Source organism: Staurois parvus, unplaced genomic scaffold (genome assembly GCF_062004578.1).
Source record: "Staurois parvus isolate SC_StPar_1 unplaced genomic scaffold, SC_StPar_1.0 ptg000080l, whole genome shotgun sequence".
Classification (NCBI taxonomy): domain Eukaryota; kingdom Metazoa; phylum Chordata; class Amphibia; order Anura; family Ranidae; genus Staurois; species Staurois parvus.
In genome coordinates, this window is record NW_028317876.1 from 8,601,171 (window position 1) to 8,628,224 (window position 27,054).

The following is a 27,054-nucleotide window of genomic DNA, read 5'->3' on the forward strand; positions in this document are numbered from 1 at the left end:
AGTTGCATTACTGAAATAAATTAACTTTTGCAAGATATTCAAATTTTTTGAATTTCACCTGTATATATTTTTTAAACCAGAGGCCCTAGGGAATAAAACAGTGCATGCTGAATTTTTTTATGTCACACAGTATTTGCGCAGCAATTTTTCAAATGCAAATTTTTGGGAAAAAATAAACTTTTTAGAATTTTAATGCACAAAAACACAATTGTTTGATAAAATATAAAAGATAATGTTATGCAGAGTAAATGAATACCAAACATGACATGTTTTAAAATTACGCATGTCCGTGCAGTGGCCAGGGGTGTATTTAAAACAAGGCATTTGCCTAGGGTGGCATTTTTCAGGGGCGCAGCAGCTTTTCTCAGGGGGGGCAGTACCATCCCCTGAAAGAAGGAAAGGAATAAGGGACACACGCAGCACGGGGATCTGAGAGAGGCTGTGGGCTGTTAATGGTGTATGCAGAGCCTGACTTTTGTTTCAGGGGATGTCCAGAGCTGTGAAGGTGAGTGTCTTATCTCTTGCCGGAGGGGGGGGCATTTGCTGTTGTATGGGGGGTGGTGGTAGTAAAAGGCTCTCTCGGGTGGGGGTGGGGAGGCTGGGGCATTGTTGGTCAATGTCAGGCTTTCTTCGTGGGGGTGTTGGTTGGTGTCAGGGGCTCTCTGTGGAGGGGGGGGGGGGGCAATTTTTGTGTTGCCTAGGGCAGCACAAAACTTAAATACACCACTGGCAGTGGCAACAAATTATGTACATTTTTAATATCCATAAAGAAAGCTTTAAAAGCTTCTACATGTCACCACTTTAGATTTACACACTAGTGCTAGAATTACTGCCCTCAATCTGATGTTCGTGGTGATACCTCACATGCATGGTGCAATCTCTGTTTACAGACCGCCCCAGGACTGTTGCTTTCCTTTGCCTTTGCACATGAGTATGGGGGTGGGGGGATTTTTTTTTTAATTATTTATTTTGCTTTTTTAAATTGTTTTTACACTATCCCTTTCATTTTTTTTATCACTTTAATTGTTATCATAGTGAATGTAAATATCCCTTGTGACAGCAATAGGCAGTGACAGGTACTCTTTTCTGAGAAATCTGGGGTCTATTAGACTCTAGATCTCTCCTCTGTCCTTAAAGCACCAATCTTGGTGTGATCAGATGCTTTTCTAATTTTAAAATGGTGCTGTTTATATCTGGCGAAACGGAAATGATAAAATGCTCATAGCTTCCGGTCTCTTAGACTATAGAGATGATTGGAGGCATTCCGGTCTTTGATCAGCTCTATTGTCAGCCAGCAGAACTGCCAGCTGCATTTTTGGGTTCCCTGTGGAACAGGAGAGCCCAAGAAAACCTTGGAAGGCAGGGGAGGGGTGGGGGAGTCCCTTCCCGCTGCTTGTAAAAGCGATCCAGCGGCTAATTAGTGACTAGAATTGTTTTTACATGAAAGCTGACCTCCAGCTGAAAAAAACAATACCAGGTTGATGCCTGTAGCTGCAAGAATCATCCCTGTATAATCATTCAAAGTCCAGCGACATATTGGTACGCATCAGCATATGATGAATTGGGTCTGTGAACCAATATGACCGCACTTCATTCTTTTATGTAATGCCCATGTTGAGGGTTAGGCCTAATAAAGTTTTACGTTCGGAAGCTGTAATAGGTTTCCATGCGAATTGTCTGGCAAGAGCTGAATTTGGGTGGGCGGCTATGTATAGTTGTGCGTATTAATTGCTTTGACTCACAATCAATTCATACAAATCTTCAATGAAAAACAGCAGAGGGGCTAAATGCCAATGCTGGCAGTGAACAGGGCTGATCCTGCTAACACTGCGTTTTTGTCACTGCTGTAGAGGCTTGCATCTTCACCCATCTTCCTTCCAGGCTCGCAAGCTCCGGCCATCTGACAGGTCGGACCCCAATGACGTCATTCTCACGCATGCGGCACACAGCTCTTAAGGAATGGCACGGGTATGCCGTTCCATCAGAGTGCATGCGTCAGACTTAATAAAGAGAGAATATCTCCTAAATGATGCATGTTTTGGGGATATTAATTTTACCTACAGGTACATTTTATTATAAGCTTACCTGTAGGCAAAATTAAACAAAACGAGTTTAATACCACTTTAAGTTCATGACAGTTCAGTACAAAAGTGTTCTGTGATTGGCTCCAGCTGGTCATATGGTACAGGGTGCTGTGATTGGCCCCATGAGTCATGTGAGAGCTGTGGACCAATCACAGCTCTCCAGGAACAGAAGCAAAGTTTTTATGAATCAGATTGATTCATAAAAGCTTTGTTATCATTGTGATCATGTGATCGCACAGCGATCACATGATCACCAGGTCCCAATTACCGGGATTCTCATTCCGATGCGTGGACACAGCGGACATGGGAGGAAAGGTTGTGCACTCCCCTGTGTTGGCAAAAGACCAGCAACATACAGATACGTTGCTGGTCCTGTAGCTGCTGCCCATCCACATTACATTGGAGACGGGCTGCCCGAAAGTGGGTAAAGAAGAACTCTCACAAGAAGTTAAAAAGCTTAGTTAAATCCCCCAGGGGATCTAATGCACATAGCACTCATCCTTGTTAAAATCCATGCTGTGATGTAATTTAATTTTTTTGTCAGTAATGTCTGTGGCTCTGGCAGAAGCCAACATTATGGGTGGCCCTATGGGAGAAGGTACAGACAATACTGAAGCCACAGACCCTGCCTCCTCTGTATATTTGCAGCTCCCCTTGCTGTTTAGCCCCTCCTCTGTTACCTTTTGTAGTGTAAATGACTAAGCCCACAATCGCCTGCAGCCACCAACTTCAGAGGAGATTACTACAGTAGTAGCTGGTGGCTTGTGTTGTGAATGATGGTGACTAGAAAGAAGTGCTATCATTCACAAAAACACAAGCCAACAACACAAACTGGCAGCTATTATAATAGTCCCTCTTGAACAAATGTAGTAGCTCCTGGCTTGTGTTGCTGTTGGTTTGTGTTTTTGTGAATAACATCCCTACTCTCCAGCCAATGGCATTCATGAAACAAGCTACCACCTATTACTGTAGTCATCTCCTTCCAAACTAGCTGGTAGTTTTTGTTTTGAATGGTGGCAGTTGTAGAGAAGTACTGCCATTCACAAAAATACAAGCTGACAGCTACTACATTTGTCTGAGAGAGACTAGTGCAAAAGCTTCCAGCTTGTGTTGATACAACTAATACTCAAGCCACCAGTTACTACTGTAGTAATCTCTGAACTAGTTGGCAGCAGCTCAGTCTTTTCACAGTACAAAAAGAGCAGAGGAGGGACAGGGCTAAACAGCAGAAGTCTGTCTCCTTGCATGGTGGGATAGCAGTGTTGGGTGGGAGAGGGGGTGAGCTATATGACCACGCAGCTTAGTAATACCTGTAAACATTTTAATAGGAATAAGTGCTATGTGCACTGGGTCCCCTGGGAGATTTAATAAGTTTTTTTTTAACTTGATGAGACTTCTTTAAGGTCCAATTCCAGCCAAAACCACTTATTTTCAGATTTGTATTGCTATTTTTGTCTCTACTCTGAGAATTTGACATTACTTCCTGCAAAGTGATGTGAAATCTATCCAGGAGTGACACAAACATTAAAAAAAACATTTTTTTAGCAGCAACAGGAAGATTTAGGTCCTTTTACAATGATTATTGCTGCCTGTAGCCCCCTTTCCCGGAGATAACAGCTTTCTGTATTTCTTGTACACAGGGATGGAAAGTGAGGGAAATCTTCCTAATGGTGTTCATAGAATAAAATAAAACCGTTTTCTCCACTTCAAAAGCTAAAAGTTGAAAAGGTTGAATTTAGACATTACATGCACCTATCATGACAAAATAACATTTCTGGCATCCTTCTGAACATGCCAGTTGCCTGGCTGTGTTTGGCTTCATTACTTCTGAGTCACAGACCTCAGAATACAGCAAATAGATTTAAAAGGTAAGTCAGAATTTCTTACAGCCATACGTATTTGAGATTAGAGACTTTAGAAGACTTTGAGACATTTTTACCAGGAAGAATAAAGAGCCATTTAGCCACTCTTTCTTTTTAGCTGACTTCTAGGAAGTTGGAATTAAAATTGATTAGCTTTAAGAATTCTCCTTAAACTAGTTGTGTGTTTCATGTATAACATGGCTTTTTTTAGTTAAGGTGACATTTTAGTATTATTCCACAAGAGGGCAACAGAGCACACTCTTTCACAAATGTTCAGCTATATTTTATATTGTCTGTAGCTATGATATTTTGTTATAATTGTTCTTTTCTTCAAAATCTAGTACTGTCTGTGGAAATTCATGCATGGTTGTCTTCTCTGGACAGAAGGCATGGCTTTGGCATGTGCTGGCTTTATACATTCAGCATTCAGGTGTATTTGTTGATGCTCCCAAACACCAGCAAACAGCTCAGCTATTTGGATGTCAGAATTTATTGAGAATACGTCAAACCTGTGCATTTATATTAGTCAATAGAACCATACTAATACTGTATTAGGCTGAGAGCTAGACAAACTCCAGGCTCCAGGTTGCCATGGTAACTAGAAAATTCTGCTTTTACGCATGTGCTTTTGTCAACCCCAGTGGTGCAGCAGGAGGGGGCAGCCGGGCACAACCTTTAGAGGAAGTCACAGAACACGTGTCCTGGAACAGACACCAGTCCTGTCAATGCCGGGCAGTCAGCAGGTGTCACTGTACCACGTGTGTATATTATGCTGGGGGTGGCGAGAGGCAGTGCTGTGTGGGCAGGTTAAAGGAGTAGAGGGGTGAGACTGTGAAAGGAAGGTTAGGGGACATGCGTGGCTGTAGGGTAGTAGGAAGGGCAGGTCAGGGGAGGAATGGAGCCCCTGGCAGGAAGTGTGCCCTGTGCAGCTCTTGAGCCTCCCGCCCCGGGCTTCTCCTACAGGATCACTGGGTACGTGTCCAGGAGACTCTCAGCCTCACCTTGGAGCAGGAACCAGCAGAGCTGAACAGGTTAAGCAATGGCCCTGAGCTGGACACCTCGCAGGGGACTCTCGGGTACTCCAGTTCACCCCCACACAGACTCCAACTGTGGCTCCGTGTCGGGACTGAGCTCCCCTGGAGCCCACTACTCCCTGGACTGCCGTTGCGGCCACCTATCAGTGCCGCCTATCAGTGCAGTATATCAGTGCCCATCAGTGCAGCATATCACTGACCATCAGTGCCCATTAGTGCTGCCTACCAATGACCTTCAGTGTCACCTATCAGTGACCATCAGTGCAACCTATCAGTGACCACCAGTACAGCATATCAGTGCCCATCAATGCAGCATATCAGTGCCACATACAATATATACAGTGGGGATCGAAAGTTTGGGCACCCCAGCTAAAAATTTGTATTAATGTGCATAAAGAAGCCAAGGAAAGATGGAAAAATCTCCAAAAGGCATCAAATTACAGATTAGACATTCTTATAATATGTCAACAAAAGTTAGATTTTATTTCCATCATTTACACTTTCAAAATAACAGAAAACAAAAAAATGGCGTCTGCAAAAGTTTGGGCACCCTGCAGAGTTAATATCTTGTACTGTCCCCTTTGGCAAGTATCACAGCTTGTAAACGCTTTTTGTAGCCAGCCAAGAGTCTTTCAATTCTTGTTTGAGGTATCTTTGCCCATTCTTCCTTACAAAAGTCTTCCAGTTCTTAGAGATTTCTGGGCTGTCTGTCACGCACTGCTCTTTTAAGGTCTATCCATAGATTTTCAATTATGTTGAGGTCAGGAGATTGTGAAGGCAAAACCTTCAGTTTACGCCTCTTGATGTAATCCCCCGTGGATTTCGAGGTGTGTTTAGGATCATTATCCATTTGTAGAAGCCATCCTCTCTTTAACTTCAGCTTTTTCACAGATGGCATCAAGTTACCATCCAAAATTTGCTGAAATTTTATTGAATCCATTTTTCCTTCTACTCGTGAGATGTTCCCTGTGCCACTGGATGCAACACAACCCCAAAGCATGATTGATCCAACCCCATGCTTAACAGTTGGACAGAGGTTCTTTTCATTCAATTCTGTGCCCCTTCTTCTCCAAACGTACCTTTGCTCATTCCGGCCAAAAAGTTCAATTTTAACCTCATCGGTCCACAGAACTTGTTTCCAAAATGCATCAGGCTTGTCTATATGTTCATTTGCAAAGTTCAAACGATGATTTTTTGTGGTGAGGACGTAGAAGAGGTTTTCTTCTGATGACTCTTCCATGAAGACCATATTTGTACAAGTATCTCTTTATAGTGGAATAGTGTACCACAACTCCAGTGTCTAACAGATCTTTCTGGAGGGATCGTGCAGTCAAACGTGGGTTTTGAATTGTTTTTCTCACAATCCTGCGAGCTGTTCTGTCTGATATTTTTCTTGGTCTTCCAGATCTTGCTTTAACTTCCACTGTTCCTGATGACTGCCATTTCTTAATTACATTCCGAACAGAGGATATTGACATCTGAAAACGCTTTGCTATCTTCTTATAGCCTTCTCCAGCTTTGTGAGCGTCAATTATTTTCAGTTTCAGTTTTCTAGACAACTGCTTAGAAGAACCCATGGTGCTGATTGTTGGGGCAAGGTCAGATGAGTCTGGGCATTTAAAACCTTTGAGATTGACATAACCTGGTCTTCCCAGACGATGATTGAGAACAATCCATGACACTGGCAGGTCTCAGCTTTGCAAAGGGGGCAGTGCATGCTATAAATTCTGCAGGGTGCCCAACCTTTTGCAGATGCCATTTTTTTGTTTTCTGTTATTTTGAAAGTGTAAATGATGGAAATAAAATCTAACTTTTGTTGACATATTATAAGAATGTCTAATCTGTAATTTGATGCCTTTTGGAGATTTTTCCATCTTTCCTTGGCTTCTTTATGCACATTAATACAAATTTTTAGCTGGGGTGCCCAAACTTTCGATCCCCACTGTATATATGTAGAGTGCAGTGTAAATTGGCGGCACTGTATAAGTACCTGAAATAAAGAAATAAATTAATAAATAAATCAGTGCCGCCTATCAGTGACTATCGGTGTCCATCAGTGCAGCCTCATCAGTGCCCAACAATGCTGCCTTATCAGTACCCATTAATGCTGCCTTAACAGTGCGGCCCCACACCACACATCAGTGAAGAAGAAAAATTACTTATTTATAAAATAAAAAGCCCGGTGGTGATCAAATACAACCAAAAGAAAGCTCTGTCTGTGTGAAAAAAATGTATTAAAATTTCAAATGGGTACAGTGTTGCATGACCGTGCAATTGTCATTCAATGTGTTACAGCCCTGAAAGCTGAAAATAGGCCTGGTTCCTACTTTGTTGGCTGGCTTGTAGATTCAAAACAAATTTGTGAAGCCCTGATTAGGCCAACAGGACCTAAGAGTCTTTAGCAGTAACTTCACAGTTTTCCTACTCTAACACTGCTGGTCCTTTACATGGTTGAATCACTCCCAGCATCATTCAGTCCATTTCCCATGAGCCTAGGCTGTCATGGCCGATCTCATCACGTCAGCCTGGGTTCACTGTACAGTACTGCAGAGGACACTCTGAAGTCATAGGAGAAATGAAGGACCCCAGGTGTTCCTATGACTAGCCATAAGACAGTTGGATAAAGGTAGGTATTACAAAGAAAACTGTGAATGGGGGTGGTACTGCCCAATTTGGAGTTGGCTTTTAAATTCAGTGGAAATTGTAAAATAAATAGAAAAGATTAAAACACAAGTAAGACTTTTTTTCCCTCCACTTATACTTACCTAGGTGGATGCAGCATCGGTCCGAGGGGGAAGAGCGCTCGGCTCAGGCTCCAGACTCTGGGGTGGATCCTGATCTTTTCCCAGCCTGGACCGGCTGAGTGACATCAGCTGCCAGCTGAATTCAGCCCTCTGTCAGCTGAAAAAGGGGCAAAGAAGTGCAGAGTGAACTGCACTTCTGAGATCTACAGAAGTGCAGCCAAAAGAGCTCTGTCTGTACTTCTCCTTTAACATACTCAAACATATAAGTAAATAATAGGTGGCTGTGTAAGAATTTTTCAGCATGTTATGTCTACATATTTAATGTGCAACATGCAGTTTTGCATTTAATCTGACTCATGAGGACACCCACTGCTGAGTAGTTCAGATTTGAACATCTTCATACAGCTGCCTGCTAGTTGGATGTCTATATCTGACATGTGTGTGTTATGATTGAAGTGAAGTATAAGCCCGTGGAATGCAGGCTACTGTGTTTTCTGCTTCAAGCACCACCTTTCTGAGCCAAGAGCAGCCTCACCTATTACTCACAGGATCTGCAGATTTATTATGTAAGAAGAGGTTACGGAGGATACAAAAGTTTGTTGAACCCAGTTTAAACAAATTGTTTAAAACATAGATAAACTTAGTCACTGAATTGCAGCTGGAGTACCACACCATTTTCAGTTTCCAGTGCTGTAATACTTTGGCTGGCAATTGCCCTGTCACGCAATACTGTACCTAAATTAATTTTGCATAGTTTTTTTGAGACGGTAGAGGCTTGTTCACACTTTCGGCTGAAGGGTGGTAAAAATAGGCTGTTGAGCCTTCCCCATTAACCTAGCACAGCAGACAGGATTGTACAGATGCAGAGATACTTTGCTTCTCGGCTGTGGGAGAAATTACACCCCCCTGCTGCATTCACTGGGCAGAATTGTTGCCTAGCTCAACCTGTTCAAGTGATTGGGCCATGCTGCAATCGTGTTCAGCACTTGTAGTTGGGGTGCAGCGATGCAGACTTTTAAGGGTTAAAGTAGGCAGCGAAGAGGCAACATATTGCTTTCCAGCTGCCTGTTAACTGCCTCTGAAAAGTGATCATCTATTGATCAAGTGCTGCCACTTTCGTTTGGTGGTATTTTATAAACTTTGTTGGGTTTTTTTTTTTAAATTTCCAAATTTTTGGAAATGAAAAAAAAACCATGGTGATATTGAGGTAGTTAAAGCATGAGGCTTGGTAATGGTACACTGGATACACATACAGATGGCACATACAGGTCATATACAGAGAGAGGAGTAGATGAATTGCTTGATGTACAAGTCACATGCAGGGAAATAATGTGCAGATGTAAAGGATAAGGGAGCTAAAGGGTTAATATACAGGTCACTGGAGAGAAAGGATAGAGATCATATGTATAACAGAGAAGGGGGGTGAAAGGTTGAAACTTTAATTAAATATACAGCTGCTTCTAATGTATACTGTGGTCAGAAACTAATGAATGATTAATTAATTCATTAGTTTTACTTTCTCCCCTTCCTCTGTTGTAAGAGGATAAGGTGGGTTCATAGATTTACACACAGACTGTTTATATCATGTGATCTCTGCGACTGACCGTTCTATGACCAATCACAGCAAGCTGCTTTAATCAGCTCTGTACTTTGTTCCTGTGATTGGAGTCTCTGAAGTTCACTGACATTAAAGTGTTACTAAACCCACCACAGTAAAATCAGTCTGTATATGCAGTAAAGCATGCTTGTTATGCTCACTGTAGAACTTAAGGGGTTAATCCTCCAGATTGTGTAAAAAGGTTGATTGATCCTGTCTTCTCTGATCCTTCCCTTCTTCTGTCCACAATCCTTCACCTAATAGAACAGAGCCTTGGGGGCAGGCTGCACATGCTCAGCTTGGTGTGTATTACTAGATCATTTTTGTTTCTTGGGAGGGTGCATGTGATCAGCAGAGGGCCAATCAGCTCTGTCCAGACAGAGGGTCAGAGGTTATGCAGCCTCATAGGACAATTAGGGAAGAATGAAAACTCCTACAAGCTGTAACTAGTGCTCTGCTGAACACTGCTAGAAGTCACAAGACTGCTATATATTACTGACGAGAAAAGGTAATTAGCAGTTTATGTTTACTAAAATAAATGCATTTCCATGTTATGTGGGAGACCTGATATAATGAATGCAGGGTCCTGGGTCTCTTAACACTTTAAAGGGTCAGTTCACCTTTTGGAACATGGAACATGTTCCCGATCCTGCAGCCATCACCCAATCCTCCCCTTCCGGTGACAGCAGTATGGGGAAAGGTTCCCTGTATGACCTGTCACTTTTTAAAAACAGCAAGGCTTTGCCCACGCGGCCACATCATTGTGAATGAATGGACTACAAGTCTCAACAGCCTTAGCCGCTGTTGGTGTGTAATTCTCAATGAACTACCACAGTGCTGTGAGCACTGTGGTAGTTCATGGACTCAGAAGTATCAGAAGTATCGGCTTGCCCATACAGAATGTACAAGCAAGATCATGCAATGACTGTCTGAAGGAGACCTGCAAGGGATCTGCCAAATGTTGATGCAATGTTTTCTAGGCTCCTACTACAAAAAATAATAAATGCACACTTTTTTTACCTGTAAATAAATGTGCATTTATTTTTTTTTGTAGAAAGGTGAACTCATCCTTTAACAGTGCACTTGCCACCCAAGGGATATTTCTGAAGGAATGTTTATAAACAGTATTCCAGAAAAAGATGTGCACCAAACATCTAACAATATTGCTTAAGGGCTTGTTCACACTTGACTTCTTCCCAAACGTTCCTATAGCGTTTGACAGGCGTTAGACAGATGTCGGGGAGCGTTTTTTCACTCCCCAAATGCCCTATGCGCAGTTTTGAGGCTTTTCATAGGCATTTTCCAAGCATTAAAACCGCACCACAAACGCCTGTAATTAAGGTTAATGGTATTAACGCCCCGCAAACACCTTGCAAATGCCTGCCAGGTGTTTGAGGAGTATCACCATAGACTTGAATAGGAGGCGTTGAAAGGCTTCAACTCCTCCTGACTGGACGTTAGGCGTCAATTTTGCTGCAACCCTAATGCTTCAGTGTGAACAGCACTGTGTGCTGCCATGTGTATAATTTTCATAGGCATTTGAGGAGTGTTAAAAACGCCCCTCAAACGCCTGCAAAACGCCTGCTTACATTGCTAGTGTGAACTGAGCCTAAATGTAGTGGTTTGGCTTCTATGAAAATCTGAAACTGATTTTCACCCAACAGCAGGCTCTTGCAGCAAAGAGAGAGAGCCACCAGCATCAGTCAGTGCAGATATAAAACGTTTGTGGACAGCTAAGGCTATTAGAGAGGTTTGACTAACAAGTAAGATATGGATCTAGGAATGAAGGAGTTATTCTACCCAAATCTCTACAAACCCTTTGCGCTGCAGGACCCAATCAGGACTTTTTAAGATGCAAGGAAACAAAAAGTTTCCTTTCTTCATAATAGACACAATACTCTGTAGCCCCTCTTCACATGTAGGTGAGAAACATAGGTTACCCATATATGCCATCCACAACCCTGGCAGCCACTGTCTTACAGGGGACAAAATATATGCATGATTGGTAAGTCTGCAATACTTTAACCATTTTGCTGCCACCCGATTGCTTCCACAGCCGCAGTAATGTACTCCCGTGATGCTCTGCTTGCCCAATGGGGGGCCTGGGGCCAATGTGGAGGGGAGAGAGGAGAGTGGAGACATCCGCTCTCCTCCACTTCTTACTGTGACCCGGAAATTTACGTGTATGACATCACATCCGGGTCAACACTGTCACTTTCTGGCTAGAATAGCGGGGGGAGATGTATTGCAACGCAATCTGCATTGCAATACATCCAGTGGAGTCCAGAGGAGACATGCAGGGTCTAAAAAACCCTGCATGTCTCATTAGAGAGAACCTGTCACATAAAAATCATCACTTTGTGTCCCCGATGAGATGAAAAAAAAGTTAAGCGAAAAAAATACACAACAAAGCACATAACATCCCCCCCCCAAAAAAATTGAGGCCCCTCCGCCCCCCCATATACACATGTACGAATGCAAACACACGAGTCGGGGCGCCTACGTGCAAAAACTTCGATTGCGATACACTTTACATATCGACACGTATGCCGGAATGAGAGCACTAATTCTAGCACAAGACCTCCTCTGTAATGCTAAACTGATGACCTGTAGGGACTTTTAAAGTGTGTCCTATAGAAAATATAGGGTACTGAAGTTTGCTGCCATTTCACAGGTGCACACAAATATAAGGTATGACATGTTGGGTATCTATTTACTTGGTGCAACCGCATCTCATATTTTACCAAAAATGTTTGTAATCTATTGCGTTTGTTTGCCCTAAAATTCTCTTTAGTGTGTTTTTACTGAAATTTGGCGTTTTCTTGACCTGTGCAGTAATACAATGTGACATAAAAAATTGGAACTACTACTATTTTATTCCCTAGGGTGTCTGCTTTCAGAAAATATATCATGTTTGGGGGTTTTGTGTAATCTCTAGACCCAAAATGATTTTTATACATGTGCAAAAAATGCAAAAATGGCACTGGTAGTGAAAGGGTTAAAGAGTATCTAAACCCCAAAACAAAAATGTGATATATTGCATCTTACCGATTCTTAGACATGACATGGTGACTGCATTCATTTTCTTTTTTAGGCTTTTTATTTTTTGTTTTTACCAGCTGATTTGGCCAGTAGCACACTTACTGTCCTATAGTGGCTACATTCACTGCTCCACTTATCTATGGAAGAGCATCATAGCCACTAGTGATGGTCTACATGTTTGAGTCGAACGTTAGTTTGACTCGAACATGGGCCATTCATGTGTTCTGTGAACACACCAGCGGCATGGGAGTTTGGCAGGCTATTCGCCTGCCACGCCCCTCAGTGCATTGTGATTGGTCAAAGCATAGCACCTAACCACAGGTCAGGTTCTATGCTTTGGCCAATCACAGGGCATGATGATGTCACAAAGGGGTGGGTGATCCTGGATCCTGCCCCCTTGTGATGGGATCACCCTATTTAGGAACTGACATCCCGGTGCAGCTGTCAGACAGAGGGAGCCAGCGTCAAGGGTGAAGCAGGTTTTTTTTTTCCTTTTTCTTTTTTCAGGTCCATGGTGGCGGCGGGCATTGTGATTGATCTTGGATCTACTTTGAAGGACATTTTTTAAATTTTAGTTTTTATGAAAGGACTTGTCAAAGACTGTCCATTTTTACACTACACTTTTTTTATGTGAATGGGTAGCGGTACCATGTACCACATACTCATTTACATGGGGGGGGGGCGGGATATGGGGGCCCCCTTGTTACAGGGGGCTTCCAGATTCCGATACGCCCCCCGCCCATAGACCCCCACAACCACCAGCCAAAGTTGTGCCGAGAGCACATAGCCTGGTAAAGCCCAGGGAGGGGGGCGCGCTCGATCGCCGCCCCCCCCCCTTTCCTGGCCTGCCAGGCCTGTGCTTGGATCAAGGGTCTGATAGGAATTTAGGGGGGACCCCACGCTTCCCCCCCATTTTTTGGGGGGAGGGGTTCCCCACTAAAAGACCTACCAGATCTAAAGCGCATCGTAAGGCTTTTGGGGGGAACCCCACGCACTTAAAAAACATTTTTTTTTTTTACTGTGGAGTCCCTCCTAACCTTCCTACCAGACCTAAAGGGTCTGGTATAGATAAGGGGGGTGGACCCCACACTGTGTTTTTTTTTTTTTTAAAATAAAAATTATTTTTTTTTAAGCCTGGGTTCATATACGTGCGGCTCCGTATATCGCATGTGATTCGCACAGGAACCACACCGCATTCCTGTGCAAATCACATGCAATTTGTGTGCGGTGCGATCGGAGCCATACATTTTGTATGGCTCTCTTCGCACCGCATCCGCACCAAAAACGTGCAGTTTTTTGGGTCCGCACTAGAATCGGATCAAATAGATAGTCACACCTATGCGATCCGATTCTTCACATCGCATTAGGTTATGCGGACTGCTTTCGGGGTGTTGTTAACAGACACACCCGCAGTGGTTTGCATGAATGGGGTGCGATTCTGATGCGGTGCGAAATTCGCACTGAAAACGCTGCAAATTCTGCACTGCATCAGTGTGAACCAGGGCTAAATGTCAGTCCTGCTGCAGCAGGTTCTATACATTGTACAGTTTTTTTTTTTTCATTTTTTACTTTAAGCAATGAAAAATGACTGCCCCTTTAAAAATTGTACTTTTTAAAATGTTTTTTTCACTGATTCATGTCTCTCAGGGCAGTACCCGAGTCCCCATACCCCTTTTATGGTCAATAACTTGCATATTAGCCTTCAAAATGGGAACTTTTGAATTTACATTTGAGTCCCATAGACTTGTTTATGTTCGATGTTTGCGGTGGAACTTTCTTTAGGTTCAAATGTTCTACCGTGGACCGAACAGGGGGGTATTCAGACCATCACCCTTGGACAGTAATATTTTAAAAATGTTGAGAGGGAAGTATTAGATGGACTAGCAGATTCAGATGGACTTTACATAAGTGACTAACAAAGTTGAACTACAAAAACATTTTAAGCTTCTAGGTTTCTTTCAGACGGGCGGCAATTTCAAGTGCCCTTTGAAAAGTGTTCTAAGGTGGATTGCTTTACATAGGGCAGCAGATCAGCATCTTCTAGGCATTCAGGTGGTGATCCTGCTTCCTCCAGAGTTTATTTTTTTTTTCAAGCTGAATGGGGATTTTTAATAGAAATATACACAGCAACTGCGAGCCCTACACTTAGGTTACAGCATGGCCCCATTGACTTTGATGAGTCAGTTTAGCAGTTGGTGCTGCCTGTCAAACTCGTTACATTTGCCACTGCCATGTAACAAAATATTGTGGTCATGGCATTTCTGCAGTCTGTACAGTCTCCGACAGCTGCATGTTATGTTTTAGGTGGGTGGTCTGGGGGTGGTAAAACTACCTGTGTGAAGAGGCCCTACAGAAACAGGTATATTTCCTTTTGGGATAAAGGCTTTGTCTAGTTTAACCACTTGACCTCTGGAAGGTTTTACCCCCTTTATGACCAGGCCATTTTTTGCTATTCAGCACTGTGCTACTTTAACTACCAATTGCTCGGTCGTGCAACACTGTACCTAAATGAAATTGGTATCATAGTTTGTCACAAATAGAGCTTTCTTTTGGTCGTAACAAAGATATTTTTCTTAGTTTTTTCCATTTTACAATTTTGCTAATAAATAATCTTTCATCATAAGTTCAGTCCAAAATGTATTTTTACTACATTTCTTAGGTCAAATAACCCAAATTGGTGTATATTACTATAACCTATGGTATATATATTTGAAAATGTATTTACTGTCTCATTTCTTGTGACCCCTAAATTTCCAGGATAGTACAAATACCCCACAAATAACCCCTTTTTGGAAAGCAAACATTCCAAGGTATTTAGTAAGAGGCATGGTGAGTTTTCTGAAGTTGTAATTTTTTCTCACAATTTTTTGGAGTTAAAATAAAGTCATCGTATGATTGGTGTGTTGGTGATCAGGGATACTGACTGGTGACAGTATGAAGAAAAAATTATTACATTTCCATTTTACATTGTTATTGTTTATAACAGTGATGATCACTGTTATAAGCAATAGTTTAATATAATATAAGCTAGTGCGTGTGTGCCAGGTGATTTACAAGTATGTCACTTTATGCCACTTGCTAGCAGTATAGGTACTGTTAGCAGGCAGCAAGTGGTTAATTAAAGCTGACCACTCTAGCACCCTTGTCAATGGTATAGGTTTTGCCTCTTCCCTCAAACTGCCACTTTTGCTGGACAGTTTAGTCTGTTAAAGGAAGTTGAAAAACAACAGACTTACTGGTAAGATCAACAGGTAGAGACCTGCCAGTGTCATGGATTGTTCTCAATCATCGTCTGGGAAGACCGGGTGATGTCAATCTCAAAGATTTTAAATGCCCAGACTCATCTGACCTTGCCCCAACAATCAGCACCATGGGTTCTTCTAAGCAGTTGTCTAGAAAACTGAAACTGAAAATAGTTGACGCTCACAAAGCTGGAGAAGGCTATAAGAAGATAGCAAAGCGTTTTCAGATGTCAATATCCTCTGTTCGGAATGTAATTAAGAAATGGCAGTCATCAGGAACAGTGGAAGTTAAAGCAAGATCTGGAAGACCAAGAAAAATATCAGACAGAACAGCTCGCAGGATTGTGAGAAAAACAATTCAAAACCCACGTTTGACTGCACGATCCCTCCAGAAAGATCTGGCAGACACTGGAGTTGTGGTACACTATTCCACTATAAAGAGATACTTGTACAAATATGGTCTTCATGGAAGAGTCATCAGAAGAAAACCTCTTCTACGTCCTCACCACAAAAATCATCGTTTGAACTTTGCAAATGAACATATAGACAAGCCTGATGCATTTTGGAAACAAGTTCTGTGGACCGATGAGGTTAAAATTGAACTTTTTGGCCGGAATGAGCAAAGGTACGTTTGGAGAAGAAGGGGCACAGAATTGAATGAAAAGAACCTCTGTCCAACTGTTAAGCATGGGGTTGGATCAATCATGCTTTGGGGTTGTGTTGCAGCCAGTGGCACAGGGAACATCTCACGAGTAGAAGGAAAAATGGATTCAATAAAATTTCAGCAAATTTTGGATGGTAACTTGATGCCATCTGTGGAAAAGCTGAAGTTAAAGAGAGGATGGCTTCTACAAATGGATAATGATCCTAAACACACCTCGAAATCCACGGGGGATTACATCAAGAGGCGTAAACTGAAGGTTTTGCCATGGCCTTCACAATCTCCTGACCTCAACATAATTGAAAATCTATGGATAGACCTTAAAAGTGCAGTGCGTGACAGACAGCCCAGAAATCTCTAAGAACTGGAAGACTTTTGTAAGGAAGAATGGGCAAAGATACCTCAAACAAGAATTGAAAGACTCTTGGCTGGCTACAAAAAGCATTTACAAGCTGTGATACTTGCCAAAGGGGGCAGTACAAGATATTAACTCTGCAGGGTGCCCAAACTTTTGCAGACGCCATTTTTTTGTTTTCTGTTATTTTGAAAGTGTAAATGATGGAAATAAAATCTAACTTTTGTTGACATATTATAAGAATGTCTAATCTGTAATTTGATGCCTTTTGGAGATTTTTCCATCTTTCCTTGGCTTCTTTATGCACATTAATACAAATTTTTAGCTGGGGTGCCCAAACGTTCGATCCCCACTGTAGTTCAACCAATAAAAAAAGAAAAAAAATTACAAATATTATACATTCCTAAATACACAATCCTATCGTGTAATCCCCACAGTTGATCCAGAGGAAGGCAAAACAAATCCCCAGCAAAGCATAATCTAATTTGCTCCAGCAGGGGAAAAAATACTCCCTGAACCCTCAGAAGGCAATTGGATATTCCCTTTATCTATAAATGTCCAGTTATATTATGTGCATTTAGAAAATAATCCATGCCTTTTTAAAGCAATCTACTGAGCTGGCCAGAACCAGCTCTTGACACATTTTCACAGCTCTTACTTTGAAAAACCTTTCTGTATTTGGACATCAAATCTCTTTTCCTCCAGATGTAAAGAGTGCCCCCTTGTCCTCTGTGAGGACCTTAAAATAAATAACTGTACACTGACTTCACCTGTGTATTTATACATGTTGATCATATCCCACCTTAATCTCCTCTTCTCAAGAGAGAATAAATCCAGTTCCTCTAATCTTTCCTCATAGCTGGGTTCATCCATGCCTCTTATCAATTTGGTTGCCATTCTCTGCACTTTCTCCAGTTTCCCAATATCCTTTTTTGTGAATTGGTGCCCAATATTGAACTGCATATTCCAGATGACTTATAACTAATGATTTGTACCGGGGTAATATGATCTCTCTCTCTCTCTCTCTCTCTCTGGAGTCTATACTTTTCTTAATATAAAAAAGGATTTTGCTTGCTTTGGAAACTGCAGCCGTGCATTGCATGCCATTATTAAGCTTATGATCTACCAGAACACCCAGATCTTTTTCCACCCATGAGACCTCCCGGTTGTGTGATGTATGCATGTTCTTAGCCCCCGAGTGCATAACTTTGCATTTATCAACATTAAATCTCATTTGCCACATAGCTGCCCAATTAAACAGTGCATTGAGGTCAGCTTGTAAATTGAAGACATCCTGTAAGGATGTTGTTTTACTGCATGGCTTGGAGTCATCTGCAAAGACTGAAATGGTACTTTCAATCCCAGACCCTGTATTATTTATACATATATTAAAAAGTAAGGGTCCCAACACTGAACCTTGGGGTACACCACTTACCACTCCAGAGTTTTCACTGTCTTTTTCTTCTTTCTATCATGATAATTATTGACAAGTAATGAATTGCATATACTACTATAGTAAGTGGATGTGTTTATATTATGAGGCCATGTCCCATCCCCACCCCCACCCTTTTTCCCCATGTATTTTTAATTTTTTACTATTTACTCTTGTTTTTATTTTATTGTCAGCTAAAAAATTAACCACCTGCTCAGTAAGCAGAAGAGCCCTTTCAAGGTTGTCAGTTCTGCCCTGTATTGCAACTTGCTCCTCCAGATCTCTAATGTGAGCTTCCAGAAGGGCAACCTGCTCACATCTGTTGCAGCGGTATCCATCCTGGAGCGGTTGCTCCTTTGTTGTACAGATGCAGCACACTGTGCACTGCACAAAACCTTCAACCTTTTGTATGCACTCATTTTCCTAGTTACAATATTAATATTACTAACCGGAAATTTCAGATGTTCCTTTCAGGTAGAAGACTCTTGTTATAAACTCCATTTTTTAACTCCACTTAGTCAAATTTCCACTTTGTCAAAGTTCCAGCAAGCAAAAGGTGGGCAAGCTGAAGAATGAGCAAGCTCAGAGTATGTTACAAGGGAATTTAGAAAAACAAAGGCTGCTATGTTAATGTTACTGACAGGCTGCATCATACATGTAATTTTTTATTTTGTCCATAGTTCCACTTTAAGACTGAAAATTTAGATTCTTACATATCCCCAGTTGTTACTGAATCTCTAATGATATTCTCACAGTTGCAAAATTTATTTAATGATTTTAACAGCTATATGATGTTACTTTTTGTCTGGAGTTGATTTTTAAAGCGGAGCTAAACTTAATTTTCCTTCAACTGTCCCCATCCCGCACCTGCATCTTCTTTTGGGTGTCCTGGTCTTTGGCTGTCTTCATTGACCAGTGCAGAATAATGTCACTCCTGTACATGGAGTCAGTCATCCTGCTACACTAGCAACTGAGGTGTATTTTATTGCAGAAGCGACATTGCATGCCTTTTCTGCAATAAAGAGCCTGCCTGCTCGCAGTATGTCACAACAAAACTTTAATTCCACTTTAAGCTTGGCTGCCCTTACAAAAAAACAAGGTAACCATACTCTGGTTCTGTGAGTGAGTCTGTGATTCCCTTCCTTCCAGAAAACTGCACTGGTACTTTGTGATTTGCTGTGCAGGTATCCATCACTGTCACATGAGAGGTGGAGAGAGACTCTTAGCATGGACAAAACATAGGTTCATGCTGAGCTTTGGGTTTGGTCAACCATGAGTTTGACTTGAACCCAGCTTGTTTGCAGTTTGCTGAACAGGAAAACTAAATGGTCAAATTTGGTCAGTTTGTCCACTCACCCAAGCCTCTGGCTGCTGCAGCCAGAAATCTTTCATTTAGTGGCAGTGTCACTACCTATTTAAAATAAGGGCCACCCCAGATAACCTTGGGTTAACATTATGTGGAAAACATTGAGAAATAGACCCCATAACATTGTGATCAGACTAAAATGTTTTCATTGCCCTTAAAGTGTTACTAAACCCACAATAGTAAAATCATTCTGTATATGCAGTAAAGCATGCTTGTAATACTCGTTGCAGTGTTTAAAAAGGCTGTTTGATCCTGTTTTCTCTGCCCCTCCTCTTGTTCAAATGTCCACGTCTTATCTCCTGATAAGTTAGCCTGAACCTGTAGCAACATACACATGCTCAGTTTAGTGTGTATTGCTAGGTAGTTTTTTTTTTTCCTGGGAGAGTGCATGTGATCAGCATAGGGCCAATCAGCACTGTCCAGACAGAGGTCAGGGTTTTTTTTATCTTCCTAGAGCAGAAAGAAAACTGCTCCTACAAGCTTTAACCAGTGCTCTGCTGAACACTGATAAAAGACACAAAACTGCTGATGAGAAAAGGTATTTAGCAGTTTATATTTACTAAAATAATTGCACTTCCATGTTGTGTGTACTGTGGGAAACCAGATATAGTGAATGCAGGGTCCTGGGTTTAGTAACACTTTAATATGTGTGTGGTCATCTTAGCAACAACTAAATAAACAAAATTTCAAGCATTGTGTATTGGCAATACATACAATAAAGTGTACTTTCTTTAATAGCTGTTAAATAATTAATGTAACAAGTATATATGTGACTTGTCTAGGAAGGTATAGATCACAGAAAGCTACAGAAGGAATTTAGAAAATGTGACCCCCCCCCCTTACTTTTTTTTATACAATTATATCCTCTGTCACCATGTCCTGAAAGTATGTATTGTTACTGAGGACAGGCGGCCATCCCTGGTCATGTTCTTAATTATCTTTTGATGATGCTATGTTGAGCTTTTTAAAATGGAAGGTTATTAAGGAAAGTTAAAGCATAACTAATGTGAAAGCTATGTATCAGCCAATGGTTCAGCCACACATAGGGTATGTCTGTAATTTCAGACTTTAGAGGAATTTCAGTTATCTTTTAATTTCCTGACAGATCTATAGCTCCTTTGGCCTGCACTGATGCATAGAAGATACTTGGCCTGCATTACAATTGTGACTGTGACCAATACATGTGCCAAAGAGAACTATGTTTAGACAGGTCTGTAAATCTTGTAAAGGTGTAAATTTGACGTATTTTAAAAGTAATTTATTTTTCAGCAATGTAAATGTGAATAATCAAAAATACAGATCAGTACATTTTTATGTCCCCCTTTGTAATGTACAGCGCAGAGTGAACTATTGGCGCTTTATAAATACTGTATAATAATAATATTAATATGCTGATGCCAGGTAATAGAAAATAGAGAGAAGGCTATCTGAAATGATGTTCCTTTTGTAAAAAGTATGCACTCCATCTGGAACTGTCCAACCATAATCAGAAAATGTGAGAAATAATTTTTTCAATATACACTTTAAAATCATCTACCTAATTTTACATACATGTAAGTTTGGCATTTTCTGACAGAGTGTTAGCAAGATACACATCTCTTTTGAGACACCAACTAATAGAGAAAGTAATCTTAGAACTCTTCTTTCAGGCTTATCAATTCAGAGAATCTTGAAGAGGACCTAGACTCAGGAAGCTGAGGGCAAAAGACTAGTTACCATTGGCTGTGGCCTCCCTGCAGCTGATTTTTCCTCATTATTAACTTACCAGGCCTTGTTTTGCGGTGTGTCCCATTTTGGAAGTGGCCATCTAGGTAGGGGCAGGGCTTTTATGTTTTCAACTTGGAGTCTCCAGCAAGAACAACAGTGAGCAGCAAATCCTAGCTCAAATTCCTTGAGATTAGCAGTCAGAGGCAGCAGTGCTTTAGATCTTACACTGTAGATATACAGTACAGATATGAGGCTGTTGGGCACAGGTGTGCCCAGGCATTCTTACATACCAGGAAATGCACCACTGTCTTTCAGGAGGAATTTCAGACAAAAGGTACATTTTATTACTTAAGCACAATTAAGCGTTTGTAAAGCCTTTTCTTATTTTAAACTGAAATAAAAAAGATGTTATATCTACCCAGGGCCGCTGTTAGAAACCACGGAGCCCCATACAGTCAACCTGACAGCCCCCCCCCAAAAAAAAACAACAACACTATGCTTCAGTAATAATGAACACAGTGAATGGTCAGTACTGATCACTCATTGTGTTCATTTAGGAAAGGAAGGGGCTGGTAAATGTGACATATTTACCGGACCCTTCCTCCACTCTCCATCCTGAAGGATTCTATTGTGTGCTTGAAGCTGCCGGTGGGAAGGAATGGGGGGAAGCCAGCAGCACTGTTGGGGGTGGGGGCATACAGGGGGGCCTGGGCAGCAGGGGGAAATTTACAATGCACAGGGAGGGTGATGCGTGTGGCAGGGAGGCAATTACTGGAACCAATCCACTGTATGGCTCTCTCTGCAGCAGCTGAAAGCCAGCCAGAAGGAAATGAGCAGAAGACAGCTTTTAGCTGCCACAGAGTAAGCCATACAGTGGATTTGTTCCAGTAAGTGCCCCCCTCCTAACATGCCGGTCATCCTTCTTGGCCACATCAAATTCACTCTCCTGGTGTCTGGGCCACCCTGCTGGCCTGGGCCCTGTACAGAAGGACTGGTGGTACCCCCTTTATCTATGGCCCTGTACTTACTTGCTCTGTGCAAAGGTATTGCAAAGAATGGCCCCAAACCTCCTCCTCTTGGTTCCCCCACTGGCAATCTCTGCTCTGCCTCTTCTCCTTACACCACCATAGGAAGCCATTCTTTTGGGGACACGTGTATGCGTGTTCCCAAGTTGGGCTGTATGTGTGTCCATAGACACAGCCCTGCCCCCACTTCACAGGCTTTGACAGAAGCAGGAGCCAATGATTCTCTCAGCCAAACTTGTAAGAGCAGAGAGAGGGGACAGCAAAACTGGAAACGGGCACATTGCTGGTTTGATACAAGACTCAGGTAAGTATTTGGGGGGTAGGGGAAGAGGAACAGCAACTGAAATGTTTTTTTACCTTTATGCATATAATGCATTAAGGTAAAAAAAAAAAAGTTTTTACTTTATAACCACATATCTAAAGTTTTAAGTTCGGTACCACTTAAAAAAGCCTCTGGGCTAAAAACCTATGCCCCTAACCACCCAGAATAGAATTACTTAGCTTTGTTAGCTCCTTTAGTAAATCCTTTTGGTGTTCTTTTAAAGTTGTACTGGGGTCATCAGTAGTATGATCTTCTAGGTTCTTCATGCTTTCTAATAAGGTTAAATGCAGACACAGGGCTCTTTGTATGCAGTTTTATCAGAGTACATATCCCTGGTATCCCTTTAAATATACATACTTAACGGGCTAGCTCTGATTTGGCTGGAAAAGAATTTCTTTTCCATTTCTTTTCCATAAATTTCTTTTATGCATGTTTTTAGACCAGTAAAGGCACATGCTGTTTATTAATGATGAGTAGACTTGTTGGCATTGAAACAACAATTATTTAGATCAACATCATTATTCATATTTCGTTTTATAAAAACTGTGTTTTTGGAGTTTCAGTTTTGAATATTGAAGCACCCAGTACACATCTGTAAATTATTAACGCGGAAATCATCTCTCTTGAACAACATTAACTATTTTTAAATCCTTTTGTTGCTATTGTTAGTAAATAGATAAGAGTATATTTTCTCGTTTTAAACTTTTTTTTTACATTTCTTCAGTTGCTTCTTGGTTTATGGCCTTGGCCAAAATGATGTCACACTTTCCAGAAGCCTTCATGGGAATATGTTTCTTTCATCTTAAGGAGTGGAGGAGGGGCTTTCTCAGCTAAGCACACCCTCCTTCCTGCATGCCTCAGCAGATGGATTCCAGGATGTAAATGCTACATCAAGATTTCTCAACCAGGGTTTCTCCAGAGGTTGCTAGGGGTTCCTTAAAGAATGAGCAATTTCTGCCTCCCAGATAAGTTTCCACTGACACCATTGATCTTTTTTAGCTATCTGTAATGGGGTAATTCTTCCTAAAGTGTAAGGAGCATTCTTTCCACGGACAATCACACTAATGTATCATGAGCTATAGATAATGTAATTTTTAGCAGAAGGTTCCCTAAGACCAGAACATTATTTCAAGGGTTGAGAAAGGCTGTGCTACATGAATTATCTGCCCTTACTCAAGATAGTCATGGCTAGAAATGCTAGGGCGTTGTTTTTCAAAATGATTTCTCAACAAAACAAAGAATGGAGACATGGATGGATGGGTAATTTTGCTTTGAATATTAAAACTTAATTACATAGAGGTTTCAGTTTGTGGTGCTCAGATACAGTTTCTGCTTTAATCAGTTTGATTGGTGGAAAGACATCACAACCATGATATTTGTTTACCGCATAAAACGTAAATGTACCATTGTTTAACCTTGCCACTGTAGGCAGTTGCATAGTTAGCATACATCATTTCCAAAGTCTACGGCAGCAGCTTACTAATTACCTGCTTGAGAACAATGTTCTAACTTCATTCTCCTTGGAAAGTGATGATTTGCAAACTGTAATTCTACCTTGTAAATCAGTGCCTATCGAGGCTGTTTATAATCATTTTAATTATTTTATGTCAACCCAGTATTTTAGTTGTAACACTGTATTTTTATACTACTAGTCTCTAAATTAAATATATAAATACCAAATAAAAAGGTTCCTTGTAATGTTAATTAGTGACTTCAATGTATACTTAATTTTCAGATCTTATCCCAAAGACAAAACTTGCAAATGCATGAATTCCCTCTTGCTAAACATTTTGTTTTTGTATCCATATACATCTTCTCTCTTCCTCTGCATATGCCTTGTGATGTTTTGTTTTTTTCACTTACCACATCCTAGATGTCCTAAAGGAGATCTATAGTCTCAGCGTATGCTTTAATTTTTTTTAACATCATCATTGTAATAACAATAAAAACAATAGTTATTTTGACAATCCAATATAAGCGAATTTGAAAAATCCCCTTTCATGCCATGAGTGCAGGGCATAGTGAATCCATGCCGGAGAATTCAAGGAAGTAAATGTATGGGACTCTTCTCAAAGTAAGATTTCAAACTTAAAGGTCATTCGGCTCAACAGGAGTAGGCTAGAACAGGGGCGGACTGACCATTTGGAAACTCAGGCACTGCCCAAGGGCCCGGGGTCAGTAGGGGGCCCCATGAGATGCCCCTGGTACCTTTTTCATAGGCTTTTTTGAGTTTGGGCAAGGACAAAGGGGCCCCATGATCCCCTATTGCCGGGGGCCCCATGAGTTGTCAGTCCGCCCCTGGGCTAGAAATAATTGAATTGAAGTGTGGACATGAATATATGACCATAGATATGTCTTAAATTCATCCTCTAAGTCCCTGAAGCCTTGAACAAGTTCCTGCCAGAGGTATCTATATATGCGGTCTCATGGCTCTGAGCTTTAAAGCCAAGAGGTTGCATATATGCTTCCCTTATGTCAGTGTTTCTCAACTCCAGTCCTCATGGACCCCCAACAGGTCATGTTTTCAGGATTTCCATTATTTTGCACAGGTGATTTGATCAGTTTCACTGCCTTAGTAATTACCACAGCTGTTTCATCTGAGGGAAATCCTGAAAACATGACCTGTTGGGGGTCCATGAGGACTGGAGTTGAGAAACGCTGCCTTATGTAAACAGTTTCCTGTGCTGAGAGCACACACCCTACGCACTCAGCACAGTTACTGGCATTGGGACATTTCCAATTATGTGACCACTGTGACTGCTAGTCACAGCAGTCACATGATTGGAATGCCCACCACTGCCTACCAGCATAAATGTTTCTAAAGAAACTCATAAAGGCTTGGGAGGTGGCGGCGGGATGGGCTTAAAGGCTAAGTTCACCTTTTTTCACAAGCGCCTGCAAAGAATTGCACCCACAGTCAATGGATCTCAGGTGCAATGACAAACTCCTGCTGACTCTTTCTAGCTAAAGAACTCTTCACACCACCAAAGATGGGAGGAGGGTGTCATTACTTTTAGATGCAGAGTGCTCCACTGGACTACCATTCCCGTGAGCTCTGTTCCTACAGACACAGATTGTGAGCAGGCTCATTGGAATTGTAGATGTGGGCACTGACTTGCAGTAAGCACAAGTGTTATCAGTAGAGATGAGCGAATCGAACCAGGCGAAGTGAAATTCGTTTCGAATATCGGGAAAAATTTCGATTCGCATCGAATCCGAATTTTAGCCAACTTCGGGTGCACGAATCGAATTTTTCTCGATCAGCCGGCAAAAGTGTCACTGCAGAGAGCTCCGCTATTTCTGACAGTTCTGACAGTTCATTTACAGCAGTTGAAACATTGTATCTATTTGTTTCCATTTAGGATACAGATGTTTTTATTGGGAAATAAATAGATACAATGTTTCAACCGCTGTAAATGTGAAGGAACTGTCAGAGAACTGTCAGAAATAGCGGAGCTCTCTGCAGATACACTTTTTGCTGTACTGGAATACTTCTTTTCATTCCTCTTCTTCTTTTCATTCTTCTTCTTTTCATTCTTCTTTTCATTCTTCTTTTCATTCTTCTTCTTCTTTTCATTCTTCTTCTTTTCATTCTTCTTCTTCTTCTTTTCATTCTTCTTTTCATTCTTCTTCTTTTCATTCTTTTCATTCTTCTTCTCATTCTTCTTCTGCTTCTTTTCATTCTTCTTCTTCTTTTCATTCTTCTTTTCATTCTTCTTCTTTTCATTCTTCTTTTCATTCTTCTTCTTCTTCTTTTCATTTTTCTTTTCATTCTTCTTCTTTTCATTCTTCTTTTCATTCTTCTTCTTCTTCTTTTCATTCTTCTTCTTTTCATTCTTCTTTTCATTCTTCTTCTTCTTCTTTTCATTCTTCTTTTCATTCTTCTTTTCATTCTTCTTCTTCTTCTTTTCATTCTTCTTTTCATCTTTCTACTTCTTCTTCTTCTTCTTTTCATTCTTCTTCTTTTCATTCTTCTTCTTTTCATTCTTCTTCTTTTCATTCTTCTTCTTTTCATTCTTCTTTTCATTCTTCTTCTTCTTCTTCTTTTCATTCTTCTTTTCATTCTTCTTTTCATTCTTCTTTTCATTCTTCTTCTTCTTCTTTTCATTCTTCTTTTCATTCTTCTTCTTCTTCTTCTTTTCATTCTTCTTCTTCTTTTCATTCTTCTTCTTCTTCTTCTTTTCATTCTTCTTCTTCTTCTTTTCATTCTTCTTCTTCTTCTTTTCATTCTTCTTCTTTTCATTCTTCTTTTCATTCTTCTTCTTCTTCTTTTCATTCTTCTTCTTCTTTTCATTCTTCTTCTTCTTCTTCTTCTCATTCTTCTTCTTTTCATTCTTCTTTTCATTCTTCTTCTTCTTTTCATTCTTCTTCTTCTTCTTTTCATTCTTCTTCTTCTTTTCATTCTTCTTCTTCTTTTCATTCTTCTTCTTCTTCTTCTTTTCATTCTTCTTCTTCTTCTTCTTTTCATTCTTCTTCGTCTCATTCTTCTTCTTTTCATTCTTCGTCTCATTCTTCTTCTTCTTTTCATTCTTCTTCTTCTTCTTTTCATTCTTCTTCTTCTTCTTTTCATTCTTCTTCTTC